The 20,977-nt window shown below is 41.5% G+C and overlaps 1 long non-coding RNA gene across 1 annotated transcript; it reads right to left on the bottom strand.

Annotated features, from left to right (window-relative positions):
• Positions 1-11,544: 11,544 nt before the first annotated feature.
• LOC116659825 lies at positions 11,545-20,218 on the bottom strand. The gene is made up of 3 exons (XR_004315191.1): positions 20,206-20,218; positions 18,762-18,764; positions 11,545-11,627 (listed from the first exon to the last, which is right to left on the bottom strand). It is a non-coding gene; the product is annotated as an uncharacterized LOC116659825 (long non-coding RNA).
• Positions 20,219-20,977: the final 759 nt, after the last annotated feature.

Below are 20,977 nucleotides of genomic sequence, written 5' to 3'. Positions count from 1 at the left end.
GCAGGAAAGGGCTCTATAACAGGTCTAGGATACGGTGCAAACATCCCTGACAGGTGGGCCACATGCCTAGTTTGGGTTTCAAAGATATTCAGGTGGGAAAAGATACTGTATCAAGTTATGTTATGATAAATCTCAGGGAAGAATCACATCATCAACCCTAGGGTCATAGAGGGAGGCCATATTATTTGCAGCAGAGAACTATACACCATTAGAAAAGCTTCTCCTGGCATGCACCTGAACTCTGGCAGAGACAGAGCATCTAATCATGGGATATCAAGTGACCATGGGGACAGAACTGCTCATCATGAGCTGGGTTCTTTCAGATCCAGCAAGTCATAAGCTCAGGAAGGTCCTGAAACAACCCTCCATAAGATGGAGGCAGTACCCATGGGATCAAGCATGGGCAGGGTCAGAGGGGATAAATAGGAAACCCAAGCTGGTAACCCAGATTTGCATGAAATCCACGTGTTGTGCTGGCGCTTCTCTCTCTGCTCACGTGTAAGGCCACACTGCAGGGAGGTCCCTTGTGACCAGCCAACAGAGGAGAAAGGGCCAAGCTGTGCTCATAGGCTGGATAGTTTGATATGGGGGTACAAACAGAAGATGGACTGCAGCTCCATGACCACCTCATTCGGGAATATCCCAGGGAAGCAGTGTGGTGAGAGGAAACCCCCTCAATGGGCAGAGTTTTAGGTGATGCACAGAGTCATCCGCTTTGTGTGAAAAGAAAGTAGCCTGGAAACAGAAGGACTGGGAGATCAGGAACCAGGAGATTTGAGGGAGAGGTGTCTGAATGAACTGTGGGAGGAAGAACCAACAGTAAAGATCTTTGAATCACACGCTAATAACCACCAGAGAACACCAATAAACCAAGAGGTACTATCAACTAAACAAACCTGACGACTTGTCAAGTTGACACCAGCCATCCTCAGTGACTGGCTACCGCAGGGCTGGCACAATGTGACCGCAAATAGAATAGCCATGGTGGCCGGGCACGAGCCCACGATTAAGGGCAGCCACTCAGGAAGGTAGATCTAGGTACTTCCAATGCCAAATGTACACCCCAAAGAAACCACACTGAGCCCCCAACCCAGCCACCATTCAAGGAGATCAGACAACTATTTGGTGGTAAGTTGACTATATTGGATTCCTTTCACCCTAAAAGGAGCAGCAACTCATTGTGATGCAAATTTAAAGATAATCCTGGTATGGATTTGCCTTCCCTTCCCACAGAGCCTCAACCAGCCCCACTACATGAGAACTCAGGGTGTTTGGTCCATCAGCAGGGGAATCCCATGTAACACTGCATTGGACCAAGGAAGAAAGGCAGTAGGCAAATGACCATGGTCCTTTCACAGACCTTACACTTAGAAGTTGATGGCCTGATAGAATGATGAAGTGGCCTTTGGAAAGCATGCCTGAGGGGCCAGCTTGGAGGTGATGCACTGTGAATATGGGAAGCACACCCTAAACCAGTGATCACTCTACGGCACTCTGTCCACAATAGATAGCATACATGGGTCCAGGAATGAAGAAATGGAATGAGAATGGCCCTGTTCACTGTCACTCCCAGAGACAAACTTGGGAAATCTGCCCTTACCATTTTCAAACCTCTACGCTCTGCAGATCTGGGAGTCCTAAGAGTGCAATGCTTCCACCAGAGTGCACAGCAAATGTCCTATTAGATTTTAAGTTATAACTGCTTCCCTGCCACTTCAGGATTCTTGTACCAACGAAACAACAGGCAAGAAAGTGTCACCTCTCTGGAAGTGATCGTCAGCATCTGACACCCCGGTGATATGCCTGAGCATATCTTGGTACTCCCTTGCAACTGGAGAAGTATGGCTGCCACAGCCTGAAAATGGTGAGCAGAGGCTCACATGAACCAAGGAGCACCTGAGTCATCTCACTGGGTAAACACCTGAGGACAAAAGGTACTACCTGTGAGTGAAGGGAGGGAGAGATAAAATAAGTCTCAGTTACAGCTTTGAGATAAGATACAGTACAAGAGTGTATAGTCCACTCTGCTCATCTTGTTCTTATAAATTACTCCAGGAAAATTAACAAAGAATTCTAGAAGAACTAGAGCTAGATGTGATACACTGACTTTCTGAAGCAAGCAAATCTGAATAGTGCATGCAATTAACTGTAGTGGATGCTTTGGTGTACCACCCAGATTCACTCTCTAATATCAAGTCACCCGTTCCATCAGCATCCAGGAATGTTGCCTGCAGATAGCTCAGAGCTGTGTCCATTTCTATGAACTGCTCTCAACTCAAGTGTATTTCCCTCTCCGTGGGGACAGCCTGATAGACGCAGGATCACAAGGTCAGATACCCTTACCCCAGTTTGGAACATCTCTGAAAGGTCATCCCAGCTGTATGATCTCTTTGCAACCACAGAGCAGATCTCTTTCTAATGTAAGTTATACTCAATCATACAAAAGAATTTTAATATAAAAAGTAAAAATATAAAGAATATATACATTAAGGAAATAATAAAAGAAACCTAGGATACTTATACTAATAATAGGCAAATTAGACTTTAGAAAAAAAGCATTAATAAAGATAAAGTAGGATCACCAAGAATAAACAGTTCAAATCACCAGAAAGACAAGCAATTTTAAATTGAAATGAACCTGATTAGTAATTTCAAAATGTATGAAGTAAAAATGATCAGAATTACAATAGATTTTATAAATCTACCATGATAGTGAGGGACATTCTCACCAATTGATAGATCAAGCATACCAAAAAAATTAAGAGTTAAACAACATAATTAACAAGCAATTCTTTATAAATTAAAAGGATTATTTTTCTATCAAAAAATTTCTCTGATCAAAATATAGTTAAGTCAGAATTTTAAATATTACAAAACACAGAAAAATATAAAATCCCCATACATTTAAAAATTCAAAAGGAATTAATGGCACATATGACATAACAGAAATTAGAAAACTTTAAAAAAGAATGTCAATTGAAATATTACCCATCAAAACTTAGGGAATACAGTGAGAGCAATATTTATCGGAAAATATACAACTATCCTTAAATACACATTATAGAAATAAAGGCTAGAAGTAAATGAACTAAGCAACTAGTTAATTAAGAAACCGTCACTAAGTTGAGATATCCCTAGGAATTCAAGGTTAACTTAACATTAGAACTTTGATTAATGTAGCTGATTACATTAAGTGATTAAAAGAGAAAAATCATGTGTCCCATCTTAATAGATACCAGAAAAAAGATTAGATCAAATTCAACATTCACTCATGTTAAACGCTCTTAGCATACAGAAATAGAGGGAACCTTCTTAACTTGATAACACATATCAAAAAACAAGCAAAAAATCTCACCACAAAGATTTAAGATAATGATAAAATCTTAAAGTCCATTTAAGATCAGATCTTGGCTCTCACTGTTTCCATTCGATACAGTTCTAGAAGTCTTACCCCAAATACTAAGTTAATTTTAAAAAATCCTGAAAGGTATACAAACGTATGAAAATAGAAAAGGAAAAAAACAAAACAATTGTTACCTGAAGGCAACATTACTGTTTACACTTAACCAAGCAGGACCCTGTAGGGCCTTCTTAGGTCAGACCTCTTTCCCATATCCTCTGGGTAGCTCCTCTCTGAAGCATCCAGATAATAATAGTATCTCATGCGTATTTCCTGAGTTTTTCAGAGGCTAAAAACCACCACCAGAGGGAAGAAATTAACTACTTGACCGAGAGCGAGCAGCCCCCAGGCCTCCTGGCGCCTAGGGGTTGATAGTATTGACCGCCCAGTTCCCTCAGCATCAACCAGAGAATTGTTCATGAGCTGCTCATGTACCCTGCGACCCCCACCCTTTACCCAGACTTTAAATATGCTTTGCTGAAGCCCTTCGGGGAGTTCAGGGTTTTCTGTGACATAAGCCACCCAATCCTCCTTGCTCGGCCCTGCAATAAACCTTTCTCTGCTCCAAACTTACATGTTTCAGTTTGTTTGGCCTCATGGTTGGGCAGGCACACGAATTTGCCTTTGGTAATATACAGAGACACCAGGAATTCCATTTTGATAATTCAACTAAAGATGTGGTCACATTGCTGTGTCGATGGTTAGTGAACGCCTCTATGCTCTTATCCACCCTGAAGGCAAGTCCTGCCAGGGTAGGAGCCCAAAATTAACTTTTATTACAATGAAATCTAATTCCATCTTGCATTGTCCATCTTCTCTGCATGGAGCTGTGAGTGGGGGCCAAGGTGGGGCCGAGAACACCCAGGCTTCTGTAGGTGGGATAGAACTTGGCATATTTGAGCTCGGGAATTTGTTTTTTCCCTCTTTGGTGCCTGCGGGGCTCTTTGCTTCTCAGTCTTTGCAGAGCAGAATGCAGGGGGAAGTGATTCCTTTGGAATAGCTATGATTTTAGGATTATATAGACACCACAGAGGTCATAGGAAAATAAAACTGTGCTAAAACGATGTCAAGGTTCTGATTTAACCCCACTAAACCCAGAGACTTCCTAGTGCTTAAACTGCTTTATGTGTAAATAACTAGCCATTTAACTTGGTGTAAATTCTCCTGCAGAGAAACACTGCCATTTTTGCAGGCATCTGTGATTTATCATGATTTTTCTCCCAGGAGTAAAAGCAGACGATAAGCAACATAAGAACACAAACTGAAAGAAGGAAAAATACATAATTTAGGGTTTTTTTTTTAATCCTTGTATCATTTAGTCAATTCTAAATCAGTCTTTTAGTTAGCACTGCTACAGAATTCCAGATCTTAAAAGATGAATGGATATGTAAGCAGTCCAACTTGCAACATTCAATCCATCCTCTCCTGTGTACAGATGAGGAAACTGATCACAACACAGATAACTTAAATGAGCAAAATGGACCAGTGAATTCTGCAGTAAACCGGAGAGCATCTGCCTCAGCCAAAGGAAGCAGTGGCTACCTGGCTACTGCTGTCCATTGCTATAAGGAATTGTGGACCCAGAGGTCCACAATTGACATTTCCATGAGAAGCCAGAAACCCAGATTTTTTGGTGAAATCCTATGGTTTTTAAAAATTGGCTCAAACTTTTTCCCCCACAAATAGTGCACAGGTTATAACAAAGACATCTGTCATCTATTTGTCAGACTTGGTGTGTAAACTGCTATTGTGGCTTTGGGACAAAATGATTAGCCCAGGACTAGGGATGGGACTAGATAAAGAGTGCTGTCTTGCCAACAAAGACATAAAATAGTCAACAGGTACATGAAAAGGTACTGAACATCAATGATCATCAGGGAAATGCAAATCAAAACCACAGTGACATGTCACCTTACACCTATGAGGATGGCTAGTATCAGAAAGACAAGAAATAACCAGTGCTGTCGAGAACAAGGAGCCCTCACACACTGGTGGTGGGAATGTAAATGGTACAGCTACTATGGCAAACAGTATTGGAGGTTACTAAAAAAAAAATTAAAAAGTAGAACTACTGTATAATCCAGTAATTCCACCCCTGGGTATTTATCCAAAGAAAACCAAATCACTATCTCAAAAAATATCTGCACCCCCATGTTCAGTGACATTATTTTCAACAGCCAAGACATGGAAACAACCTAAACCTGGGTGGATGAATAGATGAAGAAAATGTAATATATATATAATATATAATATTCCACACACCCCAGAATATTATTCAGCCACAAAAAAGAAGGTAATCCTGCCATTTACAACAATATGAATGAAACCTGAAGGCAGTATGCTAAGTGAAATAAATCAGACATAGAAAGACAAATACTGTATGATCTCACTTACATGTGGAATCTACAAAATAAACCAAACTCAGCTGATACAGAGAACAGACTGGAGCTGCCTGAGGCAGGGGGTAAGTGGGGTGGGCAAAATGGGTGAAGGTGGTCCAAGGTACAAACTTCCAGTTATAAGATAAATAAGTCCTAGGGATGGAACGTCCAGCACAGTGATTATGGTTAATAACACTGATATTATACGTTTGAAATTTGCTGAGAGAGTAGATCTGAAAAGTTTTCATCACAAGAAAAAAACATTTGTAATTCTGTGGTGATAAATGTTAACTAAATTAATGTCGTGATCATTTTACAATATATACATACATTGAATCATTATGTTGTACACCTAAAATTAATGCAATGTTAATATGTCAATTATGTCTCAATTTTTAAAATTTGTATTTCCCATATTCCAGGCTAGGGCTCTGTTCAACCCAGACTGCCTCTCTGGAACATACCAGATCTTAAACGCACCATTGTTTTCTTTATTATATTTCCTAAGTGAGATATGCCTTTCTTAACCATACATGTTAAAATGGAAAGGGAAAATAGTTGAGGAAAAGAAAGGGAGTAATACTGCAGTGAATTATAATTAGCAAAGAAGTGTCTGACATAATTTTCCGTGTATTTAGAAATATAGAGCATATATTTCCAGAGAATGTTTTGTATTTACAGCATGTCTGTCTTGTTACACGGCTGCAGTGTAATTGTTTTCCTGCTGAGAATTATGGCAGTGAAGTTACTCTGGGTCCTATTACAGCTAATTATAGTCTCGCTCTGGAATTTAAGAGCTCCCCTGCAAAGCTCCCTCCTCTCCAGTTATACTCAATGGACCTGAAAGCATTCTGATTCTACATGTGATTTTCATTCTCAGGCTCCTGCTAGAAATATGACACTTGGATGTTTCAAGGTATAAATTACCAGAAATGAGCCCAAGCTGACTGGAATAATTCTGGCTTTCAACTATATGAAAATGGAACACCACTGTGTAATATGAAAAATTCATATATATTTAGATTTTAAAAAAAAGCAAAACCCTAGATGCAGAGAACTTGTATAGATTCAGATTGGCCCTGGTGTAAGCTCTAGGAAGATTGGGGGGTGTGACCTGGGTACTCAGCTTCTTGGGACTCCTCAAGAGTTTAAACAGAAGTGTGTCAAGTCTGCCACAACAAAGGTTAATATCTCTCTCTGTAAGTGATAAACTTTCTTTGGGCTCAGAGTCAAAAGACTGGGGCTCATTCATTCCAGCAATATCACTTACTACCCCAGGTATGTCAACAAATCATTCAACTTATTTAAGCTTCCTTTTTCCTGTCTGTAAAATGGAAAAACTAATGCCTGCCCTGCATTCATTCCAAAGTTGCTATAAGGATCAAATTAGATAGGAGATCTAATTAGATTAAGGCAACATGCCTCTTTTGGCTCCTACTACCATGGGAACTGGCAGGCTACATAGCATTTTGAAGAGTAAGGGATGGGGAATAAACCACCGCCAGCCTTGCAAAGCCCTCAAAATGATGACAACAGTCCCTACCCCTGGAGTTGTCACGAGGCTTAAATGAGATGATGCACAGAAAGTGCTGGGCTCAGTGTCTGCTTCATATAAAGACTTTAATGACCTTTCTTGCCTGCTTTCATATTTCACTGAATTAGTGAATCATTTTTTATTGTATCACCAGAGGGTTGTTTGCATATACAGGACAGTGACTAAAATCAGCCCTTCTATTTTTATGCTTGTGAGCATTGATTTTTACCAAATACAGGAAGATTTTTGTTAAAAAAAAATTAAGCAAAAAAAAAAAAAGTTTCCTGGGTTGAGAAACAAAGCAATGAAATGAAACACAGAACTTTTGATCCTGAAAGCGTCTGTGTTAGTGTCTTCCCCAAAGCACATCAGAAGATGAACGCAGGGGATATAGAAGTTGGAAAAAATTTACCTCGAAAAATCCTTTGTGGCGGGGAGGGATATTTCTCTTCTCATTTTTCTAATCCATGACTTTTATAAAATGTATTTTTAAAATTTTTTATCGAAGTAGTATTCAATGTGGTTTAGAAAGTGAAGAATACTACAAGGCTTACATGTAAAAAGAGCTGTCACCTGCTCTCCCCTTTCTCTCCTCCAATTCCAGCTCCTTACAAGTAGGCACTTGCAAATCTCTTAGATGTTTCTTTCATTATTTACCTTCCATATTTCTAAAGAACAGCCTTATCCCAGAACTGTCAGAAATACCTTCTGCTGTTTATAAGCCACCGGTCTATGGTACTTTGTTATAGCAGCCAAACTGAGTAAGATGCAGAGCTTAGATTCATCCGTCACCTCTGAGAAATGTATTCTTCACTTTAACACATGAGATGAAATAGTTTTTAATTTTAGTTCCATGAGTAAAAAAATTCAAATAGTACAGATAAAGCAGAACCTTAATCTGTTACGTTCATCTTAACCCTCCAATCCTTCCCCCCACCACCTATGGGTAACATTTGTATGGAGTGTAATTTTCCAAACCATGTTAAGGTGTGTGTTTCTGACTCTCCATGTATTTATATGTATCTCTTGACTGACAGATAGATAAATATATAGCTAGGCATTATTGCTTCGCTGATTTTTAAAAACATCAATTATATCTACTGTAAGTATTTTTCTCTTTTCATAACACAATAAGCTTTGGAAATCTTGATATGACACTTCATGCAGATTTACCTCATTTTAAAATTCCTTGCATAGTATTCTTCCACTTATATTTATTATAACAGATTAGTTAAGCAGACTCCTATGGAACATTTGGGTTGCTTTGCTTTTGCTATAATAAATAATGTTGCAGTGTCTACACTTGTACATGTCTCTTTGTATTCACATGTGATTCTTTGTGTGTACATGGCAGTATTTTTCTATGACAGCAAGAAGTGAAATTTCTGGGCTTAAGAACTTGTGCATTCAGCATTCTAAGGTACTTTTAAATTGCCTTCCAAAAAAGTATGCACCAATTTACATTAGATAGTGCTACTTTACCTTCATTTTCAAAATGATCACAGCTTTATTGATTATCTTGATTATAATACAGTAACTGATGCTTAACAAGACATTTAGCACATGATAGATATTAAATACATATTGGTAGAATGTATGAACAAATGAATGAGTGAACAAATATCCAAGAGTGTTTAATACCATTCTGGAGAGATAAACTGTATTATTTCTGTTAGCTGAGCTGATATGAAGGCCACCAGCAATATCACTGGATTCACAGGCCAAGTCTTTTGTTTCTACTCCCTATCATGGAATAAGACCAAATAGTATTATGCAGAGAGAGCAAAATGTAATACATCAAACAAAAATTTTATAGTCAGAACCTGGACCTTCCAGGACCTAATGAGATGATCTCAGGCAGGTCACATGTCTATCCTGCTTGTCAATTTCACCATTTGTAACGGGGATAATAAACTCCAAGGTCAAGTGAAAGAAAGTATGCAAAAGCTTGTGAAAACTATAGCATGTTATACAATTGTTAGCTTTCAGTTCCTCCTAAGGTACCATATTTATGAGCAGAGAGCTGAGATCTGAAATGCTTCTTCAGCCTGGCTGGAACCGAATCAGTGCTTTCACCCTCCCTGCCCCTCACCCTCTTTGCCCACCACCTTCACCTGCTCTAGTCCCTAAATGGCTGCCCCGTAACACAGTGCGCCATGCACTTCCAACATGAAACATCAATGAGTTTTGCAGATTAAAACATTAAAAATGTATGAGGAACTACTGTCATCCAAAGAAGCTAATAATACTCATGGTTCTTTTTTAACAAGCGAGGCTGTTCATTTCAATGGCACCGTGTATTACTATAATCAGTAAAAATGATTCTAATGTCTCCTACTGGTACACACCACAGGACATGGGTGTTTTAACATCTATCTCAACTTCTACGTGCTCAAGTACAACTGTTTATTCTACCAACGTATTGCTCTGGTTTTTAAAAAGATATGGAACATGCAGCACCAGCTATAAGCCCGTTTTCTATATAGAAGTTGCATGGTAATATAATTTTCTTTAAATGCCAGCTAATGTTCGGTGGGAAAGGGAGACATTTGCTCTAGGAAATCTTCAGATGGTTTAACCTTCATTTTGGTTTTTTTTTTTTTTTTTTTTTTTTTCCTTCTGCCTAGTGTCTGCCCACCCAGCCAACCTGTCAGCCCCCTGCCAGGCTAAAGCACATCTGTTACCAGATGCTCACTGCAACCCAGAGCAGACCAAACACAGTGCTGCTCTGGCTATAGGTTTAGCCCCAAGAGGTAATCACCAATTCCACATTGTTAAGGACCTTCAACAATGATAATCACTGACATTTTTCATAGCATTTTACATGAGTTTTTTATCGTGGTTAAGAGCACAGATTTTGGAATCAGACTGTGTGGGTTCAAAGTATGATTTTTACAGGGACAAGATATCCAACTGCTCTGGGCCTCAGTGTCTTCAACTGTAAAATGGGGCTATCACTCTACTTACCCTATGGAGTTTTTTTTAATTCTTAATTTTTCAATTTACAATGTTAGTTTCAGGTGGACAGCAAAGCAATTCAGTTATATATATATTTTTTTTCAGATTATTTTTTCATTACAGATCATTATAAGAAATTGAATATAGCTTTTCTTTTAATGGAGGTACTGGGGATTGAACTCAGGACTTCATGCATACTAAGCATGTGCTCTACTGCTGAGCTAAACCCACCCCACCCCACTACAGAGTTTTAAGAAGCTCTAAATGAGACAATCTGGGTCATCGACTGAGCATGGCTGGGCACAGAGGTGGGATCGATTCACATTAGCTGTGGCTACTACTACAGCCCTGTGAAACCAGCTCTGTAAGGAAAAAGGGAATTTCCTCCAATTTTCAGGAAAGAAAACAGACTCTGAACAGCTACACAACCCATGCAGGGTCTCACTGCCAGCAGCTGGCGAAAACCAGACTCTAGCTAGATCTGCTCTGGCTAGCTGTGTGCTCTTCCTACTCAAAGGGGCCACTTCGTTAGGAAAGAACAAAAGTCAAAACTGGTAAAATAAGGAGGAGAGGGAAACAATGGAGAGATCAGGCTGGAGCTCGGCTACCATCCTGCTCAGTCACCTTTTCGCCACCCAGTTACTCAGCCGGGTCTCTAACCTAATCATTCACTCGACAAATGCACTAGAAATGTGATGACAGACAAAACAACTCAAACTCTTGCACTTACAGGGTGCACACCCTGAGGAGGGGCCCAGCAATGAAGAAATCAGCAAACGCGGCAAATTCAGTGATCTGTGGGGAATATCAAACAGTACCATGTGACCTTGAATTAGGCCTTAACGCCAGGAAAGAGAGACGGCATGGAATCAGGTGAGAGCATTGCCTCCGGAGCCAGTCTACGGCTTCAAAGCCTGGCTTTATCACTTGCCACCTGTGTGACATTGGGGACGTGATTAACCTCTCTGTGCCTCAGTTTCCTCAGATGATCATGGGGATTAAATGAGTTAACATATGTAAAGGGCTAAGGACAATGACAAGGCAAGTGCTGTGTAAGTGACTACGAAAGAAGAGGAGTCAAAAACGGGAAGATCCAGAGGAAGAGTCTTCCAGGGAGAAGGAACAGCAAGTGCAAAGGCTGGAAGGAAAGCTTAAGCTTGGGGTCTTGGAGAAAGAGAGGGAAGGACCAGCATTTTAAAGGCAATGAGCAGCAGGACGGTAGCCGTGGAAGTAGGAATCTGCTGAGGAGTGTGAAACAACTCACCCGCGGAATCAACTAGCCCTGAAAATGGGTGGTGCTGGAGTGTCGGGCCCATACCTGGCTATCGCCAACAGTTAGAGAAGCGCGCGAAAGCTGGTGTTTTGAAAGAGTAAATAAAATCGACAAACCTCTGGCCAAACTCACAAAGACGAAAAAAAGAGAGAGCACAAATAAGCAAAATAAGAAAGGAAAATGGAGAAATTACAACAAATAACATAGAAATACAGAATATCATACAAGAATATTATGAAAAACTATATGGAATCAAAATGGATAACCTAGAGGAGATGGACAAGCTTCTAGAAACATACAGTCCACCAAGACTGAGTCAAGAAGAAACTGACCACTTGAACAAACCGATCACTAGAAATGAAATTGAATTAGCAATAAAAAACCTCCCTACAAATAAAAGTCCAGGACTGGACGGCTTCACCAGGAAATTCTACTAAACATACAAAGAACTCATACCAGTCCTTCTCAAACTCTTCCAGACGACTGAAAAGGAGGGAATACTCCCAAACTCATTCTATGAAGCCACCATCACCCTGATACCAAAACCAGGCAAAGACACCACCAAAAAAGAGAATTAAAGAGCAATGAGCAAGAGAGAGGGTGGGGGTTGAGGAGGCCTAGAAAACGCCCGTAAGAGATTATGAATCAGAGTTGACTTACCTCAAATTAAGGGAGGGGCTGGACAAATCATGCCTTACTGTCCCTTTAGCTCTGAGACCCTTTGCAGGTAACACTGTTCACCTAACCAAGAGTAAGTGCGTGAGCTCAGATTCATTTGTGTCCAGCGAGCAAGGGTCGGCATGCGCCAGCCACCCTCTTTACATCAACTGTGACCTATCTGGGAATTGGCTAGAGGGGAGATGCTCTAGAGGGAATTGGTGCTCCACACCAGGAGCAGAGCCTCTGATTTGGAGCACCGTGCTTCTTAGGGTGTGGCCAACTTGGGCACAGGGGAAGCAAATGACTGATCTGGGTAGCATGAACAGTAACCTACCCAGGAACCACTAACGTCAGCACCTCCTCCTGAGCTGGCTTAGACCAATAGGGTCCACACACAGCTGGTTATGCAGGGAACTCATGGAAACACCTATCCTGAGACTCTGTCAGAACAGGATCCTTGTGCATCCAGTCTAGGCTCCGGATAAGCCAGGTAGGGAATCCTGGACCAAATCTGTGAAAGGAGGGGGGATAACAGTATCTCTCCCATAGGTTAAGATGAAGATTCTAAATGAGAAAGGAGGAGAGAGCAGAGAGTTGCTCAATAAATGTTGGTGGTTTTTATTAGAGATGATCACATCTTGCTCTTGCAAAGAGTAATCCGGAAGCAAAGATCAGAGAGTTTATTCATATTACTGAGTCCTGAATGATAACATGCCCTCCTGTGTTTGCATAAGAATGGAATTTGGGTGGGACTCAGCCCAAAGTAACAAAGTATTAAAGTTGATGCCTCGTGTACCGGGACCAGCCGTCAAGAAAGAGGTGCCAGTGGGGGTAGGTGCCATCCTGGAAAGACCAGGTGCTCTGGCCTCATACACACCTGGATGCAAATCCAAGAGCTTCCTCTGTTGTTGCTCCTTCTAGGAATTAATTCCCTCACCTGTAAAACTAGAGTAATTACACCTAAGTTTTGGAATTAAAATAAAAATTAAATGAGGCCTTGCAGTGGGTTCACAGCAGGCAGGCAATAAACGGTAACTCCTCCAGATCTCCACACCCATGTTACACACTGTCCTCACTATGGATCATGATTTTGTGGAACAGAACTCTGAGCAGGGCTCAGGTGGATGACTATCATGCTGTACGTGACATCACCTGGATTGCTCAGGGGCATTTAGTTGGCAGTTGGTCTGGTTAGAGGTCCAAGAAGACCCACAGAGGCCTCACTGTTTGTCACCTTGGTGACCACTCTCCACAGAATCACAGGATGCGCACAGCTGGACAACAGGGCAGCTGGAATGATTACATGGTGGTCCAGGGCCCCTGGAGATGAAGGGAAAGCCGGTCAGTCCTCTTAAAGACCAGCTTTGCCTTGTGTCACTTTCACCACATCCCAGTGGTGATGTGGTCACAGGCCAGCCCAGGTTCAGGAAAGTGGAAACAAATTTCTTTTCTCACCAGGAAGAGAATCAAAGAATTGGTGGTCATCTTTAATTGGCCACAGTAGCTAACACTCAGAATAAAAAGAAATTTGAAGCATGGTCAATTGGACCCAAAAAATCCATGGAATGGCCATTCTCCAGCCTCGTATTTCTTCCTTCCTCTCTCTACAGTGACTCCTCCATTAAGACAGACCCAATACACAATGACAGGTATCAGCCATCTTGCTAACTAACAAGCAAAATGATACTATTTTGGACAGCACCTTGACTGTGCCATTCATCTAAAGATATCCAAGTCTTCTTCTGCAAACAATAATTAAGCCTCTGGACCACCGTGATGCTCCATTATCTCCTCTTGAGAGACACAGAAGCACTGAGCCTAGAAGAGTAAATTCCCCAAGGTCACAGGGGTCGGTGACGGAGCTGAGACAGAATCCACAGCATCAGCAGCTCGGTCAGCATCTACTTTCCCCCTTTGCCAGTGATGCCAGCCCAAAAAATCTAAGGGAAGTTCTGCCTGCCCATTTTCTTAGTGGCTCATTGTCACCTTGCCCCTTAATACCATTCCTGTCCTTGCTTACGACCCTATCTCTGAATCCAAACTTCTCCAAAGCCAGATGGAGACCATCAGGAGGGCTAGACTCTGCCCGTCCCTCACCTCACACCTGGTGTCGTCTCCAATTACTCAGGAAGACATGCACGACTCAACAAAGGCAGCGAGCAGAGAAAGGCACAGGAGCAGTGCTTCCATTCTTCACGGCACAGAGCTCATTTGCTTTACTGTCAAAAAGCAAGAAATTCCAGAGAAAAGAAAGATTAAAAAAAAAAATACAAGTGTGGGAAGAAGGGGCGTGAGAGAGCGAGCGACTATAAATGATATGCTGCATTCAGCCTGCATCATTTAGCTTTTGGCAAACTATTGACAGCTGCCTGATCTTTGTCAAATCTTGTCAAGCAAGTGCTATGCCGGCTGCTAAAGCACGCTGGAGTCGTTCAACTTGTTGGGTAAGCTGGAACAAGAAAAGACATGTCACTGATGAGTGGACCTTCTTTCCCTGTCCCCTGGCCCTCATGTCCCCAGACCAAGATCATTATAATCATTTTTCTAAATTGAAGTATAGTTGATTTACAATGTTGTGTTACTTTCTGGTGTATAGCATCGTGATTCAGTTACACATATTATATACACACACACACATTCAAATGTAATTTGCAGCCACTATGGAAAACATTACAGAGATTCCTTAAAAAACTAAAAACTGACTTCCCTGTGATCCAGCAATCTCACTCCTGGGCATATATCCAGAGAAAACTCCAATTAGAAAAGATGTATGCACTCCAATATTCATAGCAGCACTATTTATGTCAGCGGATAGAAAACCCCCAAACTGGAAAGCCAAAAAATGTGTGGGCAAGCCCACCAAATCGGTGGACAAGCCCCTCACCTCAGATGAGTGGGTTCTTGCCTGCCAATTGAGAAGGAATTCTCGACAGATATAGAGGGACAAAGTGAAACAAAGAAAGCTGCTTTACTGCTCAGAGAGAGGAAAAAAAGGAAACACTCAACAGGGAGCTGTCAGCCAGGTGGCTGGTCAAGACAGCTCCAGCCCCTTGATCTGGACACCGGGTCTTTTATTAGAAGGCTCTGCCCTCGTCATCTTTATTCTAGTAGTGCCAATCATCTTCTGTTCCGGGCTCTTTCCTCCCATAAAGCTCAGCCCTAAAACAGAAACTTCGGCGGGAAAAAAAGAGAACAGAGAAAGAGATACTGGGGTGTGTCCTTGATCAAGGCAGCAGTTGTGGGACATAAATCGTCCTGTTGTATGACTATGTTCTTGGAATTAAGGAGACAGGTGCAGGATAAGAGAAACAACTTGTTTTTTCACAGCCTGGCACTGTCTTTCCCTTGTTGTTAATAAGCCAGGGTCAGTAAGTCTGCCTAATCACCTCTCTCATTTACAACAGCCAACAAACACATGGAAGCAACCTAAACATCCATCGACAGATGAATTGATAAAGAAGATGTGGTATATAAATACAATGGAATACCACTCAGCCGTACAGAAGAATGAAATAATGCCATTTGCAGCAACATGGATAGACCTAGAGATGATTATACTTAGTGAAATAAGTCAGACAAGGACAAATATCATATATCATTTTTAAACTAATCTTTCAATAGCCATCCCCACCTCCTAGTCACTCTACCTTACTAGTGCCAGTTTAATATTAGGATTTCGAGCTTACAAAAAGTAGGACTTAGGAAGGATCTCAGAAGTTACCTAGCATCGCACTTTCACATTATATGTAGGGAAATGGAAGGACCACTAGGGCATGGTGATTTGAACACTGCATAAACTCGGACCCAATATTTAACCTCTCTGAGTCTTAGTTTTCTAATCTACAAGATACGGACAGCAAACAGTACTCACCTCTTGTGTGGTTGTGAGGACTAAGTAGAATCGTGCACATAAAAGGTTTGGAGCTATGAACTATTTTTACAGAAGAAAACATTTGCTCAAGGTCACATAGCAGGTCAAGGACAGAGATGAGCTTAAATCCAGGACTTATAACTTCTACTTCATTGACCCATTCAATGAACATTCAGTGTGAGACTACCACATTCCAGGCACTGTTGTGAGCACAGAAAACTGACTGGCGAATAAGATAGTCTTGGGTCACGTCTCTGCTCAGAGTTTACAAGGTAGGGAGGATTTATACCTTTTACAACTGTGGTAAGTGTGAGGGAGGAGAAGGGAGGGGTGCTGTGGAACTGAATGAGAGGAAAACAGCTTGGGCAAGGGCAGTGAGGGAGGACTTCCCCGAGAAAGAGGTGCTCAAGCTGTGAATGAAGGGTGAGCAGGCTTTGGACAGAAGAAGCGAGTGGGCCGAGAAGCCAGTGGAAGATCCCAAAGTAAGAAGAGAAAGATGTTCTCAGAACTGGGGAAAAAAAAAAACAAAAAAAAAAAACGGCTGCAGTTGGAGCATCCATCCACCGACAGAGGACTTCCTCTGTCTCCAGCATCCCCTCTGGACCCTGTGCCTGCCTATAAGAAAAAAAAAAGTCCAGCCCTTCCTGATGCCTCTCAGAAGCCTGGTGTTAGGGTTAGGAAGGGGAGACTCTCAGATCTCTACTTCTGTCTGGAGCTCTGTAAGTCTCCCTCAGTTTAAGCGAGGTCCAGGGCTAAATATCTTGACTTACTTAAAACATAAATTAGGTGGCAGTGAAGTAACACGCATTTGCTTATACAAGTATCTTAGCCTCTGCTTGTCTTTTTTCACAGCTTTGATTTCTAGATTACAAGTTGGAAAATCAGCAAGTTACTCAGAAGGAGGGCTGGGAGGGAAAGAGACACATTCAACCAAGAGTTCACTGAAATCATACTAGCAGACTATTTTTTTTTAAAGGGCACATACAGGATTGCACCCTCTAAATGAACAGCCCTCCCTCAGTCCTAAGACCATTTATCACTTCTCTTCCCTGCTTCCTCTGTCAGTGCCCCCACACAATCCTCCTTCTTATCGGGTTGAGCCTGTGCTTAAATTCTTTTCTGACTATTTCTTTTTCTATCTTTCTTATCTTAACACAGAAAAGAGGAAAGCTATCCCCAGAAACTCAGGTGCAGCCCTAGTGATGGATTTGTCCTGGATCAAGCATCAGCATTCGGTGAGCTGGAAGAGTTTATTCACTGACCTAAGTGAGCAGTTTATTTTCTCAAAAGGTGATGCACTTAGCCTGTGCTCCCAGCTTTGGAGCCCATTGTTTGGGAATATACCCAACACTTACTCAAAGCTTACAATTACCAAGAAAAATTCGGTAAACAACTCTAACTCATCTGGACCTGGAGATACAAGAAAGCATAAGGGATCTAAGCACAACATCGAATTGCTGGTTCCAAGGGTCATGCAACCAGTTAAGGAAATTAAATAATGGTTATTATCATAATAACTAAGGTTTATTAGGCCCTGTATCAGGCACTGTGGTTAAGGGATTTACACACACTAACACATTTAATCCTCCCAACAACGCACTTGTCCTGTTTTACAGATAAGGAAAAGGTACGTTGGAAAAGTTAAATAATGTACCTAAGATCACAGAGATAGGATGAGAATGAAATCTGTGCTGTATAATTCCAAAACTTGTGCACGTAATCATGTCAGGATGGATATGATGATAAAAGGCAGTATATAAGGTCCACATAATTCAGAGAGAGAATCCTGTAGGGCTGGGGTAAGGGACTTCCAGAAGCTGCATAAAAGAGGCCCCATCTTTGAAGAATAAAGAGGCCTTAGAGCAGGGTCTCTCAAGTCTTGGTATTATTGACATGTTGGCCCAAATAATTCTTTGTTGCATGGGCTCTCTTGTGCATTATAGGGCATGTAGCATTATACCTGGCCTCTACCCACTAAATGACCAGTAGAACTCTCCAACTATGACAACTTCTAAAGTTTAAAGACATTGCCAGATTCACTTTGGGGGCAAAATTACCCACAGTTGAGAACCACTGCTTTAGAGGGAGTCAGGGAGCCCCAAGGGCAGGGGAGGCCCGAGGGAGGGAGGGCAAGCAAAGCCAGAGGAGGTCCGTTGGACCTGAATGTGCGTTAAAAAGAAAAATTGAAAAAAGATCGAAGATTAGAGCCAGACTGCAAAGGGCTCTGAATGCCAGGTTAAGAAATTGGGAGCTGGGAGCAGGTGCAGATTTTCGTTTTTAAGAGTTAGAACGGTGTGTACACATGACTTCCTGTGCATTAGGGCATGGCCTCAGTCCTGTTCTCTGAATATGCCAAGCACACTTGGGCCTCAGACTTTTGTACCTATTTCCCCTCGCTGAAATTAGCCTCAGTTACCTGGAGGGCCCCTCTCATTTCCTTCATGTTTCTATTCAAACATCACTTTATGAGGAAGGCTGGCCCCACCTGTAACACTCTATCCCCTTATCCTGCTGAATTTCCTTTCATGGATCTGTCTTTCCTGCACACCAGACCCACTGTGCCATGTATTAATGTACTTAACACTTTGCCATCCATCTTCCCCCAAGGGAATGTCAGCTCCACCAGGGCAAGCGTGTGCACTGCTGTACCCTCAGCATGAGGAACACGTCTTGGCTCATAGCACGTACTCAATAAATACTTGTTGAATTAACAAATTCCTTTGCAAGAAAGGGAATTCATTTTAGGAAGTGTTTCCTATAAGCCAGGCATCCCCATGTTCCATCTGTAAAGGGTGTGTCTTGAACAAGATGGAAGATTCACAACGTGCAGTCTGTTTTCCCTGAATCAGTATTAATTTAAGCATAGACTCCTATGAGCCAGCCTAGAGCCAACAAACCAGAGTATCTGGAGGGTAGGACCTGGAAACTACCTTTGAACACATTCCAAAGTTTATAAGTCACGTGGCAACTCTAATGTTTCGTGAGACAACTATGCCATTGCTCTTTCTGTTTAACTTCACTTCTTTGGAAGTCAAGATTCAGATGCTCAGAATTAATAAATACAGGGAATATCTTGAGACTCCATGGGAGTGTCCCTCTTGCCCATCACAACTTAAATGTTCACACTATATTGACAAAGATCTTAAATTCTCACAGCCCTTAATTCATACACAACATTTCACATCCCCAGCTTTTTTTTGATCCTTACAACAATCTTCAAGAAAGACAGGGTGGCCATAATTCCCTTCATCTGGTCGCCTGATGCAATGAAGACTCAGATTGCTGCAGTGACTTGCCCACGCTCCACGATTTATTAAATGTAGAGCAGAGAAGTATCCATCCCTGGGCTATTTCTCCTCCACCATTCAGTTGACCTATTATAATCACTGAATACATTTAATGACACATTCGAGTTTACTAAAAATTTCCACTAAACCTTATGAAATAAATTTAGTTCAGTAGCATTACCCACGTTTTCAGATCAGTAAATCAAGAGGTACAGTGGATACGATGGTTAAACTTTAAGGCTCGGGACCAAAAGTCCTATTTCTATCACTTGCTCCATGACTTTGAGTAAGCTACCTATGTGAGCCTCAGTTTTCTTATCTGAAAAATGGTGATAATAACTCTTTGGAGTATTGTGAGAATTTACTATCATAATTTATGTAAAATGCATATGGCCTGACACATATATCAAGTATTACTGGCAGTAATTGAGTTTCTGAAATTGATAAAAGCAAGAAGGATGTCTCATTGTCATCCTGATACTTAGCCCAGTGGACAGCATTGCAGGAATTCAATACATACTCACTCAACCAAATAATAAAGGAATGAATTACAGAGGTTAAAATTACTTCCTTTGGGTCATACAATTGGTAAATAACAAAGTCAAGACCCAACCTCCTGCCTTCCAACAAAAAACCTGGCATTCCTTATATTCTGCTGGTCCTCTAGCTGTCCCCACCGAGGAGTGTGGTGAAGGCAAGGATTTATCTCACTGTTGGGAAGAGTCTACATTCGTGAATGTGGAATTGTAAACCACTGGCTCTGGAAAAAATGCCCTGGACCTAGTCAGCTAGCACAGGCTTTGTCCTTATCATCCCAACTCCCTCCTGGAGGCCCTGGTACCGGGAGCGGTACATGTAGGTATTTGTATTCTCCTGAAACGACAGCAAGGCCATTTAGCCGCTCCTTTCTAATTTAAAGATGTTGTCTGTGTCTGCACATCCTTCTGGTTCAGGAGTGGATTTGGAAGGTGAATAGCTAACACGTTCCGGTGAAGCAAGACGGGGAAGGGGTTGTCTAATTGTGACTGTTCTGTCACATGAGGTTAGTAATCCCCTTCCTTCTCTCCTAACCCTTCAGTCATCATCACTACCTCCTCCCCCCAACCTCCCAGCACAGAATACATGCACTTGAACTAACCTAATGCCTCTTCAGTCACTCCTGATGTGAAAAATGTGGTTCTCCAAGCTCTTCCTTCACGCCTGTGTCAAATCTGAATTGAAGATAACCACGAACCCGTGTTAATTTATTGACAGCTCAAGAACTAATTTCTTTGTAGCCACACTGAATCACACAACAAAGATTATAGTATTCATAACTCAATTTAGATGTGATCATTATTTTGAAGAAGAAGAAAAAAATTAAGAATGTGGATCAATGTGTTTTAGATTTCAAGGAATTTTTTTTTAACCACAACACAACTTTGTTATTGAACTAGAATCCTGAAATGTTAAAAGTGATGGAGACATTAAAAAAAGTTAAAAAAAAAAAAGTGATGGAGACATTAGACACCATTGGATCCAGTCCTTTCCATTTACAGTTGTGAAAACTGAGGCCAGAGAGAAACAACAGACTTGTCCAGGGCTGTGCAACTTCCTTCTGTGTAGCTAGCACT

Source organism: Camelus ferus, chromosome 3 (genome assembly GCF_009834535.1).
Source record: "Camelus ferus isolate YT-003-E chromosome 3, BCGSAC_Cfer_1.0, whole genome shotgun sequence".
NCBI classification, from domain to species: Eukaryota; Metazoa; Chordata; class Mammalia; order Artiodactyla; family Camelidae; genus Camelus; species Camelus ferus.
The sequence above is the reverse complement of the archived record's forward strand: the minus strand, read 5'-3'. Positions and strand labels throughout refer to the sequence as shown.